This window comes from Rutidosis leptorrhynchoides, chromosome 5 (assembly GCF_046630445.1).
Source record: "Rutidosis leptorrhynchoides isolate AG116_Rl617_1_P2 chromosome 5, CSIRO_AGI_Rlap_v1, whole genome shotgun sequence".
Lineage (NCBI taxonomy): Eukaryota > Viridiplantae > Streptophyta > Magnoliopsida > Asterales > Asteraceae > Rutidosis > Rutidosis leptorrhynchoides.
Window position 1 is genome coordinate 21,886,632 of NC_092337.1, and position 21,055 is coordinate 21,907,686.

Genomic DNA, 21,055 nt, shown 5'->3' on the forward strand with positions numbered 1-21,055 from the left:
ACTTGAGGTACTGTCAACCTATGTTCGATTCTCACTTCAATCAGGGAGTATCCAACATTTGATGGTACTGCCAACATCAACGCGATTTCGAAAGGTCTCTGGGGGTTTTCTCAACCTTCGATGGTACTGGCAACATCGTCGTGAATTGGATTTCCTCCTAATGCGTGTGTTGGTGACAAATGAGAACATTCGATGTCGATATCGCCGTTAAAATTTTTTTATCTTAAAATGAAGTTTATACGACTTAATTGTAATAATTTTTTAACTGCCTACAAAACCGTTATCATGTTTATAGCTTATTAATTACTCCGTATCACTTAAGAGGATACGTTTTAACTACCACGTTTGAGAGCATTTAGTTCTACCAACAACTTTGATTTATTATTTTAATTGTCTTGATTTTAAAAACTAATTAAGGTTACATTACGAGATAATGTTTCTTATAATTAAATGAAGCGTTCGGGAATGCATTTATAATTTTTTTGAACAACTTTATTAAAGAAACCGACCCCCTAACGAGAAGCTAGGAGGCTGAAACAAATTACAATGACTTCATGACTTTACATTAATTTTACCACTACCAATCAACCAGATAAAAACATAATAACAAGTAGAATTGAAAAGTAACTCTTTTTTTTTTTCCGACCGAGGATTAAAAATGTTGCTATTTCGGAAACTCCAAATATACTAAGGAAGCGATGATAAAGTACAATTTCGATTTCTTTAACAAGCAAGCTCTCCAGTCTTCGAACCATACGACCCATTCAGACCATTCGGAAAAGGAAGGTATTGACACATCAACCCATATACGAACCCGTCTCTATAACTCTGACGCTACAGTGCATTCGAACATGACATGGTGCACCGTCTCAATGCTGTGGTCACATAACGCGCAGCCTATCACCTGAATGTCGATAAGACTACGTTTATAATTGTGGTTGTCTTTATTATTAATTACTCTTTTGTAGTTAGAAGACCCAAGTAATCAATAAAAGTTGTCGGTAGAACATACTATTAAATGTATGGTAAGACATGTACTCAAATGTGTTAGTTGAAACATATCTCAGAAGTATTAATAAGTTGATTATTAACACTTTAAATCTCAATAAACTAACAAATTATTAATCTTATGCAAGTAACCTCGGTTATTGTTGAATAACCAATTATAATCCAATATCACCAATGTCAGTTGTAGATTAACGGCATGTACCTATCTCAACACATTATGAACACAACCAACGAACGTTTACTTCAATCGTATCATGCCTCAGTGTAAAAGGGCCCGCGATTAGTTGCCAAGCAACCCGGGTTCAATTCCTGGGGGCGGAAGGCTTTCTCTCCAATTTCCTGCGATTAGTTGCAACCCAGCTTCCGCGATTAGTTGCCAAGCAATCCGGGTAGGAGTTTTCTTCTAGCGTGAAATGATGAGGGTCGTTGAAATAAATGATCCGCTGATACAAATTCGTCGTTAAAAAAAAAAAAAAAAAAAAAAAAAAAAAAAAAAAAGACTACTCATTATGAACACAATGATATTTCAAGATCATACTTGTTTTAAACCAATTTTCACAACCATATAATATTACTTTATCAGTCCCAAATTAAGTGACTCATTTTTTATTTTTAAAAATATAAATTTTCAATTTTCAATTTTGATGATAATTTTATTTATATTATACGGAGTATAATATTTGATGAAAGTTATATCAATAAATACACATTTAAAACAAATTTCATTCATATTTCATCAAATATTATATGACACAAAAAAATAAAAATTTTAAAATCAAAGTTGAATAAACCCTGTTAAAATGGGACATACACATTGAACGGGGGAAGTATACTTTTAGTCAAAATGGACATACATATTTAAAACGGGGGAAGATCGTTGGTTAATCGGTGATGAACAAAGGGCTTTCATACAAGATATATATATTTTAGATGGTGTCTTAATCACTCTAGAGAGCGTGGGACGAACTTAAAGAAATAAAAAATAAAAAAAAAAATCAAAGAGCTTTATTTTTAAGTCGATTTCGAAAAGGCCTTCAATTGCATCAAATGGAGCTACCTTACTCAGATCGTGCATTTAATGGGCTAAAAAAATAAATGGATCAAATGGATTAACGCAAGTCTCACATCTACCTCTATTTCGATCCTTCTACCGAGAAATTCACTCCGCAAAGAGGGGTAAGACAAGGTGACCCAATCCCCTTTTTTATTCATAATTGCTATTTGCTAGTGAGGATTAAACTTCTAGCTGAATTCGGCTATTAAACCTAACAAACGGGGTATTTGTTGCTAAAGATAAAATAACCCTTCACATACAATGCGGATGATACTATAATTTTTGGGAAATTTATTAAACGTGAAGTTAGAATTACCTTAAAAATCTTAATTTGCTTTGAAGATTTATCTGGCCTTAAAGTCAACTTCAACAAAGTTATGTTTATGAAATTGATACTACAAAGAAGATTTAAATGTTCTAGCCACATGGTTCAGTTGTATACAAGGCACCTTTCCCTTCACTTATCTAGGGATACCTATTGGTGAAAAAATGAAACGACAACAAAATTGGCAATCGATGATCAAGAAATTCAACAAAAGGCTCTCTAATTGGAAACCTATAACCGTATCTTTTGGCAGAAAACTCACCCTCATTAACATGGTATTAAGTAGTCTTCGTTTATAATATTTTTATTTATTTCTTGTCCCGGTATCTATTAGCAAAAAACTCGAAGTCTTACATCGTGATTTTCTTTAGGGGGTACTCATGAGCGGGGAAAAATGTTTTGGATAAAATGGGATTTAATTTACCATCTTATAATTCAGGTGGTCTAAATATTGGCGCTTTAAACAAAACTTGCTCTTTAAGGAAAATAGTGGTGGCGTTTTCAGAACGAACATAACGCCATATGGGTTCGTGTAATAAAAAGTATTTACGGTGATAATGGGTCTTCAATTGCCTCCAGTTTTAATAGCATTCGTAAAAAAATATTTTGATAGACCATGGGTAAATATCATTAAAACATGACTCACCCTGAATGAATTAGGGTGTGATTTTTATTATTCGTTTGTCAAGTTGATAGGTGATGACAAGAGCACAAAATTCTGGCTTAATGTATGGTTTGAAGATACGATAGTCAAGGACAAATTCCCAAGGTTATTTTGGCTCGAATCAAAGAAGGACGTTTTAATATGCGATAGAGTAATTTGGGCAGAAATAATTGTGTTTTCAACTTGAACAGGAATTTGATTCTTAGAGGGAAAAAACTTATTGTAATCTAATTCTAAACTGCAAATATCCCGAAACAAAATTAAATAAGTTAGTCCCTTAAAAAGTTGGTATCTTTATTTGACGTGCAACTTTAAATAAACTACCTGTGCGAGTGGAACTAGATAAGCGTGGCATTGATCTACATTCGGTTAATTGTTCCATATGCGATAATGATATGGAAACTGTGAAGCATGTGTTAATCGACTGTGATTTGGCTATTGAAGTGTATGGGATAAAATCATGAAATGGTCGTCGTTGGATTCGTTAGATAGTGGCAAATATATAGGAAATGCTCAAGGGCAAACATGTTAACATCAAAACAGGCCACAGGAACTTCTATGGCAAGCTTCGACATGGACAACCACTTATACCATATGAAAAAATCGAAATGCTTTCGTTTTTGGTAACGAAAAACTCAAGCTTGCCTATATGATTAATGAAATTCAAATTAAAACCTATGATTGGATCTCTTCACGATGGAAGAAAAGAAAAATTGAACGGCGTACTTGGTTATCAAACTCAATTGCATATGATTCAATCTCTACAGTCAAAACGGGTGTCGGCTGAAAATTGTCTTGTTCCATTCGATTACAATAATTTTGTTATAGTATAACTCCTGCTACATAACATAGATAATTGTGTACGGTTCTTAGCTGTAGTTTAGAGTCGAGATTCCGATATGTATATTCCCTTTATAGTACATTTGTTCATGATTAATAAAATTTGTTTGCTTTTCAAAAACAAAATATTTTTAGGTAAGATTTCCGGATCCCTTCCATTCCATATAACTTAACATTTATATATTCGTGTATTTATTATCAGAAATAAGATTTGTAGAAAATATGATACAGTAAACTGAAGTGAGAAGGAGAAATTATGTGAAAGATAACAAAAGGACTTCAGGCACGAGCATGTGAAGTGATGGAGAAGAAAGTAAAACCACATGGTACCATTGCCCATGGAGTGTTTAAGATGTTTTATTTTATAAAAAATTCTAAAAATGAATATGATAAATTTTTTAAATTCATAGTTTTTGTTTTTATTATTTTAATAGAAGGATGGTGACAAATAAACAAGTGGGAAGGATTCTTGTTCTTGTCAATTTCCAGTCTGGCATAACGCCATTAATTTCTGTATCTGCCCTAAATGTTAAATTTAACACCATTATTTATATTTTATTCCATTATTACTATTTACTCACATACGATACGGAGTACTATATAGAACTCGAGTTTTACTTAAAAACTTGTTAACATATTTTGTCGAAAATCTTTTATAATAATTTTTTAATGAACGTGACTTAACAAAATTATTTCTCGTGACTTTAATGTCTTTCAAGAACATTTTTTTTTTTTTTTTTTTTCACCACATACTCAATATCAATGTTAAATAACATGTTCATTTTTTTATTCCATATGATTGGATTAGACTAAGTTAATTTTCCCTTTTAGTTAGTATGTATTAAGTATAATCTAAATGGTTAATTAAAAATAGTAGCTTGAACTACGTACATTAATCAAATTCGATGAAATCTTATATTTTGTTGAGGGATTTCAAATGGCTAGGAATTTTAAAAAATTACATGACCATGAGATTTCAAAATTATTTGCATATGTGAGGGATTTCGAAATCTTATGCTTTCATTCTTTCCGTTTCCGTTTACGTTTTACGTTTTACGATTTACAGTTTACGTTTTACTTGTCCGGTTTAATTTTACGTTTTACGTTTATGTTTTTACGATTTAAGTTTACGATTTACACTTTATGTTTAAGATTTACGTTTATGTTTTACGGTTAGAGTTTGCACTTACATTTTGCGTTTACGTTTTGCATTTCCGTTTTGTGTTTCTGCTTTACGTTTATGTTTTGTGTTTCTTTTTTGCGTTTATGTTTGTGTTTTATATTTACGTTTTACGTTTACGTTTTACTTTGACGTTTTACGTTTACCTTTTACGTTTACGTTTAACATTTAACGCTTTATGTTTATGTTTACGTGGCTTACGTTTTGCGATGACGTTTTACGTTTACTTTTACGTTTTGCGATGACGTTTACGTTTTACGTTTATGTTTTGCGATGACGTGGTTTAAAGAAGCAAATGACCTAAACACTCGAACGTTAAAGTTACATTTCGAGTGATATAGTTTATTGATAATTTAAGTCGATATTTTGACATGAGTACGAATCACGAAACGTAGAATGCCAAATTATTAAAGCGTACGAAAGGACGTTCGAGAAACCGGAACCGGAACATAAGTCGAGCGTCAACGTACAAGTTATCGGAACTAAAATTACAAGTCACCTATGCACGAGAATATAATATAATATATAAATAATTATATATATATATATATATATATATATATATATATATATATATATATATATATAATTATTAATTATGTCGACAAGCTAGTGAACAAAAATTTCTGAGCTGGAAATGCGCACCTTCGCGATCGCGGAGCTTTAAGGCACAAAAACTCCGCGATATCGGAGCAGTCAAAATAAAAAATGTACTATAAAAAGGCCAGTTTGTTCGACGAGTTACACACACAAATATATCCATCTATCTCCCTCTGTATTATATTTATATTATTATTATTATTATTATTATTATTATTATTATTATTATTATTATTATTATTATTATTATTATTAATCTTATTATTATTAGTAGTATTAGTATTATTATACATAAAATATTACGACGAGGTTATGAGCATGTTATTTCAAAACGGATTTTTCGAGCGGGATAGAGCTAAGGAAATTATGGGTATTGCTTAGGGGTTATGTTCGTGAGTCAAAGGTCAACCTAGCATTTATCATTTCCGTTGTGTCTACGTACTTTCCTGCAATATTGAATCACAATATTGATACGTGAGCATTCATATCTTATCTTTTATATATTAATAGTGTATCCATGTCTAGTGCTCGAGTATATATGTTTATGCATGCTTGTATGCTAAATTTCGTCGTTAGATAGTTTTTATGATGAATCACGAATTTAATACATATACTACTGATATAAAGTATATGATATGCATGTTGTTGGAAAGCTAGCGAACAATTATTAACTTTTCATTTAGAAATTGCGTGATTTCGATGAACGAATTAAAAATTATGGTCAACTGAATTATGATTAACGTTAATCGAAATTACTCTTGAATCTGAAATTAATATTTAAAATAACTTGTTTATGAGATTAATAATTTAGATTTTTAGATATTATTAGTCGAGTTAACTTTTGAAAACTTTTGTGTAGTATTCTGGATATAATGAGAAACTTTTAGCTCTGACCGATTGTCAAACAAGGTTACACTGATTTCTATAAAAATTACCAAATTTGGCAGTGTAGTCATTTATGTAATGTTCTGAGTTTTTTAAACTATCGATTCGTTCAACTATCAAGATTTATACTATGATGATATAATTATATAATGAACGTGTATATATTTTAAAAGTCATTATTGAGTCAGGTTGACTTTTTAAGATGACTTTTGTTAACTTTTGCATGTCGGTCTCGAGCATTAGGATTGTGATACACTATGACCCGACCTAGCTTGTTAGACAGTTATTGATCAACATATACTAATATAGGTTCGTGAATTCGAGGCCAACCCTGCACTTGTTCAGTGCCGGCATATGCATAATTGCTACGAAATACAGTATTGTGAGTTTGTAGATGCCTTTTTAAATGCTTTAAATATTTTGGGTTGAGAATACATGCAATTTATTTTAAACGCAATAGACACAAGTACATACTTAATTCTACACTGAGTTAAACCGAAAATCCCTTAGCTTTGGTAGCTAGTAGCTGCCAGTACATAGAATGTAGACTGGTGGGCGCGAATAATTGTATATGGATCCATAGGGCTTGACATCCCCGTCCGTTCCAGGTATAGAGACCCTAGCCTGAACTATAAAGCAGACGTATACTATTTGAGTTTAGTACACGTTGGTTTGCGTGTATTGTACATGTTGGTTGCATGTATGTTAAAACAGGGGTACTTATTATATATACGTTAAGTTTAGTTACCAGGGTGCTCAATTTCGTAGAATATTTTGATAAACGTTTCAGATGAAACAACTGAAATCTTGTGGTCTACCTTTATATACAGATTATGCGTAACATTAAAACTATGAACTCACCAACCTTTGTGTTGACACTTTTAAGCATGTTTATTCTCAGGTTCCTAGAAGTCTTCCGCTGTTTGCTTATACGTTATACAAGATATGTGCATGGAGTCATACATGCTTTATTCGAGAAAACTTTGCATTCACAAAATCATCACCATGTAACTTATTTTGACTGTATTGTCAACGAATGTAGTATTGTAAACTATTATTTACGGTGATTATCTATACGTAGAAATCATCAGATGTCGAAAACCTTGGGATTTATATATTCATTTATGGTGTGCCTTTTCAAAAGAATGCAATGTTTACAAAACGTATCATATAGAGGTCAATACCTCACTATGAAATCAATGAATAACGTACCGCGTCAATAGCGATTTTGACAGGTCGTTACATAGTAAGTGATCAATTGACTCGACATATAACAAACACCATCCATACTTGTCATCCGTCCCATCTCTTAAGCAAGACCTATAACTTAACACTTATTTGACCAGTGCCCCACCTTGAATCACTAACAAATGAAAAATGACAATCTTGGACGGGACAAGTTTAATTGTACCATACCACATTTAACCAATCGACTCTATATCAAAATTAGAAGAGATCATAACTTGAATCCCTTTCGCCACCGTATAAATCTTATCAACCGAGTGCACCATTGGATCTCGTCTTCTTTGGAACGATCAAACACCGTATGACCTAGCAAGATCTTTAACGTTTGGATTTTATTGTGTTCATACTCATTAAGAGTATGTGTGATGACCCGAAAATTTCTGACCAAATTTAAACTTAATCTTTGTATGATTAACATTTCCGACACGATAAGCAAAGTCTGTAAAACTGAATCTCAAAATTTTTGAACTACTTTTATATATTTAAATACCCTTCGATTGTTTTCGACAATTCGCGAACAATTATATGTAAATAGATACATATATATTATAACTTGAAAAGGTAACAATGTATTAATTATTTGATACCGTACATTAAACTTATTGGTTTAAATATCTATTTGAATATATATGATAAGTTGAAATATTTATTATTAAAATTTATAAATAACTTCCAATGTGTATTTAAAAACTGATTTATGTATATTAAAAAGATATATACATATACATAATTTCAAGTTATTTAGTAAACGGTGGTAACATTTTCAAATTGCTACAGTACCCAAAATGCTACAGTGTTTTTGAAAATCACTATTTGCTACAGTGAAATTGACTTTGCTACAGTGCCTTGCTACAGTGGTATAGTTTATGGATGATTTAAGACTATATTTTGACAAAGGTACGATTCACGAAACGTAAAGTACAAGTTTTCTCAGTATACGATAGGACGTTCGAAAAACCGGAACCGGGACATAAGTCGAGTGACGACGTACGACTTATCGGAACGAAAATTACAAGTCAACTATGCATGTGAATTTAATATAATATATAATTAATTATATAAATTAAATATATTATATTAATAATTAAAAAATATGGCGACAAACTAGAAGTTAAAAGATCATGAGCTGAAAATCCATCCCATGCGATCGCATGAGAAATGGTCTTGGAGGCCATGCGATCGCATGGCAGTCCTGGACAGGCCACACCTATAAAGCTTGAGATATCTGCCTCTGTTTTAATTTAAAAATTTCTCCGTATTATATTTATTAATTATATTATTATTATTATTATTATTATTATTATTATTATTATTATTATTATTATTATTATTATTATTATTATTATTATTATTAATATTATTATTAATCTGATTATTATTAGTAGTATTTGTATTATTATTAGTATTATACATAAAATACTACGACGAGGTAATGAGCGTGTCACTTTCAAAATAGTTTTATGAGCGGGATAAAGCTAAAGAAATTATGGGTTATTGCCAAGGAGGTTATGGGTAATATTCATGGGTATTATTTGCAAGTCAAACCTAGTGTTATCATCTCTGTTACGTCTACGTACTTTTCTACAATATTGAATCTCAATATTGATATGTTGAGATCTACGGTTATTAGGTAATCCATGTTTCGATCACATTTTGGTGAACGACTTTATATGCTGCCAAGGTGAGTTTCATTGATCCCTTTTTAATTGCTTTTGCAATATATTTTTGGGCTGAGAATACATGCACTTTATTTTAAACGCAATGGATACAAGTACATACTAAATTCTACACTGAGTTTGAACCGAAAATCCCTTAGCTTTGGTAACTAGTAACTGCCAGTTATAAGAACTGGTGGGCGCGAGTAGTAGTATATGGATCCATAGGGTTTGATATCCCCGTCCGAGCTAGAGCACTAGCCTTTTAACGGACGTATGCTATTTGAGAAGCGTACACGTTGGTTTGCGTGTATTATTAAGATGATTATACAAATGGTACAAATTATATATACGTTAAGTTTAGTTACCAGGGTGCTCAATTTCGTAGAATATTTTGATAAACGTTTCTGGATGAAACAACTGAAATCTTGTGATCCACATTTATATACAGATTATGCGCAACATTAAAACTATGAACTCACCAACCTTTGTGTTGACACTTGTTAGTATGTTTATTCTCAGGTTTCCTAGGAGTCTTCCGCTGTTTGCTTAGATGTTAAACAAGCTATGTGCATGGAGTCTTACATGACATATTTTTCAAGGAGACGTTGCATTCACCAAATCATCACCATGTATCTTATTTTGACTGCATTGTCAACGAAATTACTGTTGTAAACTATTATTTATGGTGATTGTCTATATGTAGAAATCATCAGATGTCGAAAACCTTTGATTTAAATATTCATTTATGGTGTGCCTTTTCAAAAGAATGCAATGTTTACAAAATGTATCATATAGAGGTCAAATACCTCGCAATGAAATCAATGAATGACGTGTTCGTCCATATGAATTTGGAGCGATCGTCACAGTATGCGAAAACCCAAAGTCCCATACTAACATCCCACTTTCGTTAATGAGCCCCATATCCGCAAACCGCCCATTCCTGTTGAAGATAAACGCTAAAGAGCCGGGAATTGGTCTTTCAATTTTGAGACCCCCACCCAAATGTCATTTCAATAAGGAGCATGAGTCTATAGCTAACAATAATATTAATCATATTGATTAGGCTAAAGATGACCTAAATGCAAAGGTATATAGCTCTAACCTTTGATCTACGGACCTCGGTTAGAGTTGAGGGGTGAAGGGGGGGTATATAGTTGAGGGGTGAAGGGGGTATTGTTGTTTGTCATTTGCTGAACCTCCACGGGTGAGAACCACAGTGAATTTTGACGGTTCCAAAAGTGTTGTGAAATGAGCATTAAGCCTTGTATTTATAGCTACTCGATTGACGGTTATAGAGTAACAACCCATAGAATAGATAACTGGCCACTAAGTGAACCTTCCAGAATTTGGCGGTTACGACTTGACAGTTGGACCCCACGATCCAATCCACGTTTGCTGACGTGGATTAAGACATAGTCATTATGTAGCTACGCAGTTTAGTGATACGCTACGCCATGGCGTAACATACCAAAATTACTTGTCGGGATTTTTATGCTGAATGGAAGTCCATGTAAATAAAGTGTAGCACACGTGATTAAAATTGTGAACTGTAAGTCATACGTCCGACATAATACGTGATGCGTAGCGCTAGACGCACATGTTTTAACCTTTCAAAATAAACTCTATAAATGGCAATATGTGATTCATAGGTATCGCAGTCATGAAAGATGCTAAACTTTCTTAAATTTGAAACCCATTAACTTTGTATTTTAATTCATATCACTATATTAACTTTGTATTTTAATTCATATCACTATATACATTAAAAGAGAGTCTCGATTAGCTAATAAATGTTTTTAATCCCCTTAATTACCGTTAGATTAGAAAATTACATTACAATACCCCTTGATCCAACGATCCTTAATCATCCACTAAAGATATTAGCTAATAAATCAATTTCACATACACTCCATCCCTATAATACCCTTTTCTAATAATTAAAAAAAACATGATGTGATGCGAGATTATTATGTTACAAATAAATCAATTTTAATCAGATATCAGTCTTCGAAGACCACCCCCTATGGTTCATTACCCGTTCATTACACGTCATTACCCGTAACTAACCATAGGCACGGGCTCATTACCCGCTTTAGTTACCCGCATCCACCATCAATTTAACGGAAGTTATAAGTTTAGTTATGGGAATTGTGAGTCCAGTGGCTTTTTATTGTTGGACTTGATGCTTTATTGCTTGTACGTTGTATATTAAGAGGAGTATTGTTTTAGCCATTATAGGAAGTGTTTAATTATGAGTTAGTTATAGGATATTGGTGTTGATGTGGCGCTGATGTGGAAGATTAAGAGGATGAATAGTTTTGTTACTATAGGAGGCCTAATTTTACTCTCTTAATCATCGCTCATAAATATTGTCGAAGCAAAATTCAAGCGTCAATCAAGAACTAATGCGAGATTATTACGTTACAAATAAATCGATCATACAACTCGGTTTGTATTTAATCCTCATCTCATTATTTTTTTAGGTTTTTGATTTTCATGTTTATCGAATTGATGCTTAAATTAATTGGTTTGTTATCTTAATCAAGTTTGATATCTGCAGATCCAAATAAACCTATTTCAGTATTAAATCTAGGTTAACAATCGTTATCTCATTCTGTTGCTCAACTAATATTCAATTGATTTATGCTTTTATTGAGTTTGTTTTGTTGTTGTTGGTGAAGATGGTTTTCAGTGAAGATTGTATCGACATACAACACGATCTCGAATTCAGTAAATTAAGGTACGTATTATCAGTGACGGAGCCTGAAAGCTGACAATGAGGGGGCCAAAAAACTCAACCAAAACATGTAGTCTTATATATATAAATAAAATTCATAAATTTCATGAATAATACGTACAATTGAAGGGGAAACACAACCTTTATTAAAAAGAATTATACTCCGTACATTATAATGTAGTAGTTAAGAAAATATAAAATGTAGTAACAACAAAATAGAAAATGAATAGAATACGTGTCATTGATGCGGCAAGATGAAACTTACGAGGATAACAATAATACAAGGAGCAGAAATCTCGAAACTGTTATACGGTTTGTAATCTAATAACCTATTTAGTTTTACAATTTAATAACCAAAGAGTGATAAAATGTATGCTAGAAGTTCAAATTTTAATTTGGTAGGGCCAAGATTTGAATTTTAACATATTTAGTCTCTAAAACCATAAAAAATGCTAGTAAGAACAAAACTTGTTGGGGGGACCGTGGCACCCTCCTGCCTTTTAAATCCTCCGTCGCTGCGTATTATTAGTGAAGTAAGGTTTTTTATTGGCTTTTTTAATTAGATGTAGTGAATTTTGCAAATATGTTACAGAGGTAGTTTTTGCTGATATATATGTACTTCCCGTTTATCATACCTGCCAATTTGAATTGGATGAAATTTTGGTTGACAAGATCATGAAGGGTATTTACAACATTTCACTAAATAGTCAAACACATTTATAGAGATATATTAAGTTCATCTATCTTAATGATCTAACAAATCTTACTTTTCGAACAATGCAGTGGGCTTTCTTGCCGATTTGGGTGGCTTGTATTGCATTAGTATTGGCATATTTTTCTACGTTTGGTGCAAGTATGCTTCTTATTCCCTTTTTTGTTATTAACCGAATATGAAATGGATCTAAACCCATTTGGTACCAGTTTGGTTTTGGTTTGGCCCAAATTAGACAGTGACCAAACACATAATTGTGTATTGTTTAATAAAGAAAGGAGCTTAATAACTTTTTGTAACTTCATACTGTAATATAAAGTTAAACCGGTTTAGATATAAGATCCCGACATTTGTTTGCTTAAGTTAGAATTTGTTTTATCATTGTAGTTTGAATATAGATTCAAGAGGTTTCGTCATGAAGATAGTGTAATGAGAAATATTAGAAATCGTCGATATTTTCCTAACACTCAAACATGTGATTAAGCTAATTATTACAACTTCACATCACTTTTGTTAGAGCTAATTGTTAGATTATGAATCTATTGTAATCCAAACACCCCGCAACTTGTTTGTTTAAACGATCTTATTACAAGTATGCTCCGATTTTTAATGATCTGTTTTATTATTTCAATTAGCTACGAAAGTATGTAAATTTTAGATGGGGTCGTGGAGTATTGTCGTATGAAGACGCAGCTTTTGTAGAAATAGAATGTTGTAACTGTTTTGCTGTTCCGAAATCACAATCCTTAAGGAAACAAAGACGAATGGATACTATCAGTTTCAACAATAAAGTTAGCACATCAAGTGAACTTTGATGACATCACACACATTATTTAATGACATGTGATTAAATTGCTTTTATTTGTCTTATTCACAGGTGTTACACGATACGGAAATACGAAGAAAAGAATGAAGTTACAGCTGCTAGTGATTTACCTTTGCCACAATCATTAGGTAATTACTGAATGACTAAATCTTAAACCATCAATATCCGTTGATCTAGTGTACGAGATAACAATTTCGACCCATTTACGTATGAAAGGCTTGTTGCCAAATCAAATTATTTTGGTAAACAGGTCAAATGGGATGCATGTCAGTCGAACTCTTTTAAATGCATACAACATTCTAAATATTGAGAATAAAGACAAGTCATTTCTCCACCCAGAGTGAAAAACACTCTCAAAAGTAGAGAAAGTCATCCCTCTCTCTATTCGACGGATAGAGAGATTGCTTTCGAGTGGACCTCCGGCCAATAAGTAGGAAAATAAATTAAAAAATTATTGAGACACCATGAAAATGGTACTGTAAAATCAAATTTCCATGATTATTAAATCCTGATTGAAATTTAATTTAGCCTCTAAGAGTTAGTCAAGTCACTATGAAAATGAATGAATAAAATAATATAGTTGTTTACAAAGAGTACACGAATCTAAATGATCAACATCGTTATTTAGGAGTTTCTTCTTGTCTTGGTTCGGTTTATCTGGGTATCGTTTTTTCCTTGTCTAGCTTAGTTGCTTGTTTTTGTTGTTAGATAGTTTGTTCTTAGAAGTGTTCTTGGGCTGATTTCTTTCATGTATTGTATTCAAGACTCTTTCACCTCTGGTGAAAGTTTTAAGTTCTATATAAGTTTTTAGTTTTTTGCCAAAAAAAAAAAAAATCACAAACAAACGCATTGAATACTAGAATAGTCTAACATTAAGAGTTGAAACATTTAATTAAGAGGCAAATAAACGCATCATAAGTTTTAAAGGCAAAACAAATTGATTCTCTTGAATCCAGAACCTAAAATAGTAGTCAAAAATATGAAACGTATTATCATTTCATTTCACATTTGTTCGTTTGATTTGTAGGCAGAGCCTTTGATCAAGTAATTATTCGAGGAAACTTTGAGGTAAATTTTCATGTGCTCATTTTGACCTTACTAAGCTAATTATGTGTTTATCAAAATCCATTCATATTTGCATTGTACACTATATTGATTATAATACACACTTAAATTAACATATAAATCTTCTTACATTTGCTATGATTTATTTATGTTACTAATCAAATATGTAATATGTATATTATGATGTATTATGTAATTACGATATTATTGCTTATGTGGATTGTTTAGGACATTATGATATATTTATTTATTTATATATTTATTTATGATATAATTGATTATGGTTTTATTAAGGGTTAGTGTTTAGATTTATAGTTTAGGGTTTAGAGTTTAGAGTTTAGGTTTAGGGTTTAGATTTAGTGTTAGTGGTTTAGATTTTAGTGTTTAGATTTTAGGGATTTGGGTTTAGATTTAGGGTTTAGGTTAGAGTTTAGGGTTTACATTCTAGGGCTTAAGGTTTAGGGTTTAGATTTAGGGTTTTGGGTTTTAGATTTTAGGGTTTAGATGCTAGGTTTTGGGTTTAGGATTTAGGTTAGGGTTTAGTGTTTAGATTCTAGGGTTTAGTGTTTAGGGCATAGGGTTTAAGGTTTATGGTTTCGATTTAGAGTTTAGGGCTTTGGGTTTAGATTTAGGGTTTAGGTTAAGGTTTGGGGTTTAGATTAAGGGTTTTAGTTTTAGGTTAGGGTTTAGATTTAGGGTTTTGATTTTAGATTTCAGGGTTTATATATTAGGTTTTGGGTTTAGATTTAGGGTTTAAATGTTAGGTTTTGGGTTTAGCGTTAAGGTTAGGGTTTCGGGTTTAGATTTTAGGGTTAGGGTTTAGATTTGATTTGCAAATCGGAGGATTTAGAAAAGTTAATGGTTTAAGGTGTAGGGTTTAGATTTTAGGGTGTAAGGTTCAGATTTTATGATTTAGATTGTATTGTTTAAGGCTTAGGTTAGGGTTACCTAATATTATCATATGTGATATGTAATCTGTACATTAATTTTACTAAGTAAATCTGTAATCAGTATATTATGATGTATTTTACTATTTATTTATGGTGTTCTTTTAAATCTGTGTATTTAAACAAATTGTATTTAAGTTTACATATAAATCTCCTAATGTATTTTTACTTTTGGTCTTACAGGGAAATAAAATAAGGGCTCCAGTGTACAAAAATGTAAAGGGTTTTTTTACTCATACCTTTAAAAAATGTAGTTTTGTTGAAATTACCAACTTTGATGTGATACCGGACACAGATGAATTCAAACTTGTGGACCACGAATTTAAAATCAGTCTGTTGAAAAAAAACTACAGTCAAAAAGTGTCACGAGTTTACTATTCTCAAAGATATCTACAACTTCGTTACTTTCAAGGAAGTTCAAGAATGATTTCTCTCCAAAGAAAACATTAAAGCTTTGATTTCAGTTTTTAGTCAATAAACCTGAACTCAAGACCATACATGTTGACTTTTGCTATCTTGACTTATTTTGAATCTTCATCTGTTTATTTATGAGGTTTGACGATATGGATTTGTTTTTCGTTGAATGTGGTAACAGATTCCTTATGGTGATTTAATAGTTTGTGTTGTTTCTCATCTTCGACCAGTATTTGATCATCCTAAACTTATAGGAAAAAACAATTGTATTTTACTACTAATAACTAAATACATATAATATTACAGTTACAGTCATGTAAAGAGCTTATATGTAGAGATTAAAATATATGTATGTATATATATAATAAATGTTGAGATTCAATGGTAATCCATTGAAAAGTTTGAGATTTAAGAATCTAATGGATTTAAGTAACATTATTATACTAACGGGTGAACTATCTAAAAGGCCAAAGGGGCATAACTCAAGTGACGATTTAACTTTGGGCAAAATTCGGATGCTGTCTGGAAGGGACTGTTCCTATCAGAAGAGCTACTATGTAACACCCCGTTTTTTCCCATATATGATATATAGGTGTATCGTGTATGTACGACTAGTGTATGAAGGATTCGAGGCGTATTCGTGTGTTAAGTTCATGTACGCGAGAAAATGGACATAAACCGTATTAGGTCGCGGCGCGACCTGGGGAGCCGCGGCGCGGCGTTTCAAGCGAATCAGAATCAGTTGGAGTGTAAAAATGATCCCAGACCAAGCATATTATCGCGGCGCGGAGGTGGAGGGCCGCGGCGCGGCACCTCTGGCATTCTGATTCCGGATTTTGTAAAATAAAGGGTTTTTCGAGGGTGTTTTGGTCATTTCACGTATGGGGCAGATTTAAGCCTCAATTCTGGTCCACTCACTCATTTATTCCATTTTCTTTTTCATTTTTATTCCACCATTTCTCTCAAAACATAAATACTTCAAATCATTCAAAGGGGTTTTTGGAAAGGAAGAAGCGGGTTTTGATCGAAAGCGTAAGAGACAAGTTTGTCCTCCTCGTTCTTAGCTACAAGGTGATACTAGCGGTAAGTTCTAACTCCGAATTTCGTTTTTGTGTTCATCATCTAAATTTGGGGCTTTTGATTGTATGTTCATAAGTGGAACCTCACTAGTTCTTAATGGAAGATAATAACTAGAGTTTGAGTTTATAAGTGATTAAGGCGGGTTTTGGGTTGGAATTCGATTTGGCCATGATTTAGGACTTGGAATTGGGTTTAATCACTAGGTTTGGTGATTATGGAAGTGTTGGAACCTTTTTGGGTGTATTTGGTTGACTAATTTTGAAATGGGTCAAAATTAGGGTTTAAGTGTCATTTTGGGCAAGATCGGTGTTTAACACCTATGATTCGGGTTTAATCGGTGTATTAGGACCATAATCACTTGTGTTAGTGATTATTGGTTAGTTTGGGCGCGGTTTGTGCTTGGGAGTGCATTTGGGTCGAAATTGCACTAAGTGTTAGTTGGGTTTGTTTGAAAGTCCACCCTAATTGTGGTTTGTATTGTGTTAATGGAATAGGTACGTTCCATTAACGTGTTGCGGATTTGTTCGGTTGCATCCATCAAGATTTCAAGGTGAGTGTTAATATCCTATGTGCATATGTATGTGTAGGATGGGTGCGGGTCGGGTGAAGTGATTCTCGGCTATAGAGCTCACTTCACATATAGGTGGATTTGATGGACTTGTGTATAGGTCCAATTGGCACGGTTGTGCGTTTTGGTTGACCGTTTTGGCGAGGTGCACACTTTGTGTGTACGATATCACATGGTCTTGTGATGTGGATAATCCCGATGGCGTGGGATTTGGTATTTGAGATGCGGTTGAGTAACGTATTTATTTGTATGAACGGATATGTGTTGTCCGAGTTAGTGATATATGTCGTTGTACACTAACGGATTTATGAACGGATATGTGTTGTCCGAGTTAGTGATATATGTCATTGTACACTAATGGATTTATGTACGGATATGTGTTGTCCAAGTTAGTGATATGTGTCGTTGTACACTAACGGTTTGTGAACGGATATGTGTTGTCGTTCCGCCAAAGGGTTAGTGATATATGTTGTTGTACACCAACGGTTGTTACGAACACCGATGGGAAATTCGAGTACCATTCCTTTGTACGATTGGTTAACCTTGAGCGGTTTACGCTTTGATATATATATATTAATTTATCGTTGTGATGTAGCTAACCCTCCTGGTGTAGCTTGATGGCGTTGTTCACATAGTCGTTGGTGAACTTACTTTATTTGTTGATGTTGTTAGCTTGTTGCTTAGTGATCGTACGGTATGCTTAGATTTAGTTTGTCTTTATGCTTGGATGCTCCGGTATGTTTTAATTGACTATTCGTGTGGCGTGTCCATTTTATGCATATATATGTATGTAGTATATTCTCACTCACTAAACGTTAGCTTACCCTCTCGTTGTTTACATTTTTATAGATTTACATGGAGGCGGTGGCTTGGGTAAGCATGGGGACTAGTGGACTCGCGTAGGGTGCTTTAGATGATGTGCTTTTGGAGTTATTAGGATTGAGTAGCGTATCCCCAATCACCATGATCGGTTTTGTTGGTTATTTAACTCATGTATTAAACGTTTTAAAGTTTATTAAACTTACTATTGTATTAAAGATATTTTTGGAAACATAATTGGGACCTAAATGTTAATGATATTAATGTATTATAAGAAAAAAAAATTATGGGTCGGTTTAAATACGGGTTAGGTTGTTTCAAGTGGTATCAGAGCATGGTCTAAGGGATTTAGGTGACTTGAGATAGGTGCCTATACTTAGACTTTTGTGTGTGCTTATTTGTTGCGGAATGGGAATTTGGTTAGTGCCTTAATTGGTAGGTGGACTAACGTTTATATTAATATGCGGATATTATTAATATACGATTACGTTATGTTTGTATTTATGTTGCGTTGCGAATATCATCGAGCAAGATAGTCGTTGTACTAACAAGTTGATACGGCGTGTGTGCGTAATAAGGACTTGCAAACCTTATTACGGGTGCAAATCGTGTCTAACAAGTGATGTACGACGAGTGTTTAGCAAGATGGGATGGTGTTGTGCGTGTGGTTCTATACGTTCGTGGACTAATCATTTTGAATTCTTTAGAATGACGACGCGAAACGAGAACGAGATGAATGACGATGAGTTTATCGCTAGAGTTGTGGCCGCCGTTGCGGAGCAAATGGGTGCGTTTCAAGAAGAAATGGATAGGAAGTATTCTGAATTTCGAAGTAGTAGTGAAATGGAGCGTTGTCTTAAGAGCTTCATGAGGACTAAACCCCCGATGTATGACGAGAAACCGGATCCTTTGGTAAGCACAACATGGATCTCGGATGTCGAAGGGTATTTTTGCACTATTGAATGCCCTCCCGAGAAGAGGACAAGACTCGCTACTAGCTTGTTGCGGGGTAGGGCGAAGGATTGGTTGGATGGTAAGATTGATCTTATCGGTGGTGAGCCGTTTATGGCGTTATCGTGGGACGAGTTTAAGGAGGAATTCTTTGAGGAGTTCCGTACATCAACTGACTTGTCAGAATTGCGTAATGAGTTACAAAATTTGCAACATGGTTCTATGGATTTGACTACTCTCAAGACGACCTTTATGGCGAAGGCTCGTTTTTGCCCGGAGTATTTGGTGAATGATCGTTTGTTGATAGAGGATTTCTATCGAACTTTGAATGATGACTTGAAGAATAAAATTAGCCGGGGTTACGCGAAGTCGTTTGCGGAGTTATTTGCGGTGGCTACGGGTTTCGAGTCGCATTCGCGATCAAAGATGGGTGAACCTTCAAGTAAGAGAAGGGTTGTTTCGTATGGTGCTCTAAGTAAGGGTGCAAGTGTGAGCACGGGTGGTACACGGGCGAGTATATCGGATTCTAGTGCGTCTAGATGTTACAATTGTGGCGTGAGGGGTCACAAGTCTTGGGAATGTTCGGTGCCAAAGGGTGATGGCACGGTGTGCTTCAATTGCCAAGAGGAAGGACATCGTAGGTCGGAGTGTCCCGAGTTAGCAGGGACGGATGTGACGAGAAGACGTTAAGGTACTTTTCATTTTAATAAATATGTCATTTGATTATTTATTATGTGCCGATTGAGTTCGGGTTTGTTAAATGCCTTGTGTTTTGCATAGTATTGTTATGAGTGACGTTCCTAATGAAATTACCCTACGGTGACGTTTTGATTGACGGATGAAGGGCGTAAGACTTGGTGCAACCAAGCATTCCTTAGTGTTGGGAAATGTTTCTACCAATCCATGAGTATGGGCTTTGGTGTTCGGTCGCTAAGCGCGTGGTTGCTTCCGTGTTGAATTTGATGAACCATGAGGTTCATCGGGTGGGTGAAACCCTTGAGGTCGAGTGTTTTGAATCTCGATGTATGTTGGTAATGGAGTCTACATGACACGATGTTAGGTGCCTCTTTCATACCTACTAGCGTGGTATTCGAATCCGATGGTGTTGCGGTTACATTGTACTTAGGGTACCGGAGAGAAACCCTTAGGTACATGAGTGACTAGGTGGAAATGTGACAAGCTATGGCAATCGGAGGATTGCAATAATAAAGTTTGTGTAATTTGTGGTGAACTCTTCGTTCGAAGTGTTTAAGGATAGGTTTAAATCCCTCGTGTGCTCAAGGTTGGAGCAAGGTATCGTGATGTGGTTATGGAACGGAGTTCTAAGTGGGGGAGTTTAAACTCTCGCACGAAGATGCTCTAGCGTATTGATATTGGACGATGCTCGTATGGATTCGGAGCTACTATTGAGACCTACGTTGGTCGACTGTGGTAAAAGTACGATTTGGAATAAATTGTACTTATGGTTGGATTTGAA

General features: G+C 33.9%; 2 long non-coding RNA genes across 6 annotated transcripts; both read left to right on the plus strand.

The window, feature by feature from the left end:
• The first annotated feature begins 12,004 nt into the window (after positions 1-12,004).
• Positions 12,005-16,350, plus strand: LOC139847812 (uncharacterized). Of its 5 annotated transcripts, none has more exons than XR_011759694.1 (5): positions 12,005-12,052; positions 12,141-12,199; positions 12,980-13,862; positions 14,762-14,802; positions 15,930-16,350. It is a non-coding gene; the product is annotated as an uncharacterized lncRNA (long non-coding RNA). The 5 variants fall into 5 exon arrangements; XR_011759695.1 differs by lacking the exon at positions 12,005-12,052 and having other exon boundaries at positions 12,069-12,199; positions 12,980-13,699; positions 13,786-13,862; XR_011759693.1 differs by lacking the exon at positions 12,005-12,052 and adding an exon at positions 12,789-12,878 and having other exon boundaries at positions 12,077-12,199.
• A 261-nt stretch (positions 16,351-16,611) lies between these two features.
• On the plus strand, positions 16,612-18,879 carry LOC139847813 (uncharacterized). Its single transcript, XR_011759696.1, has 3 exons — positions 16,612-17,243; positions 17,735-17,790; positions 18,658-18,879. It is a non-coding gene; the product is annotated as an uncharacterized lncRNA (long non-coding RNA).
• The last annotated feature ends 2,176 nt before the right edge of the window (positions 18,880-21,055 follow it).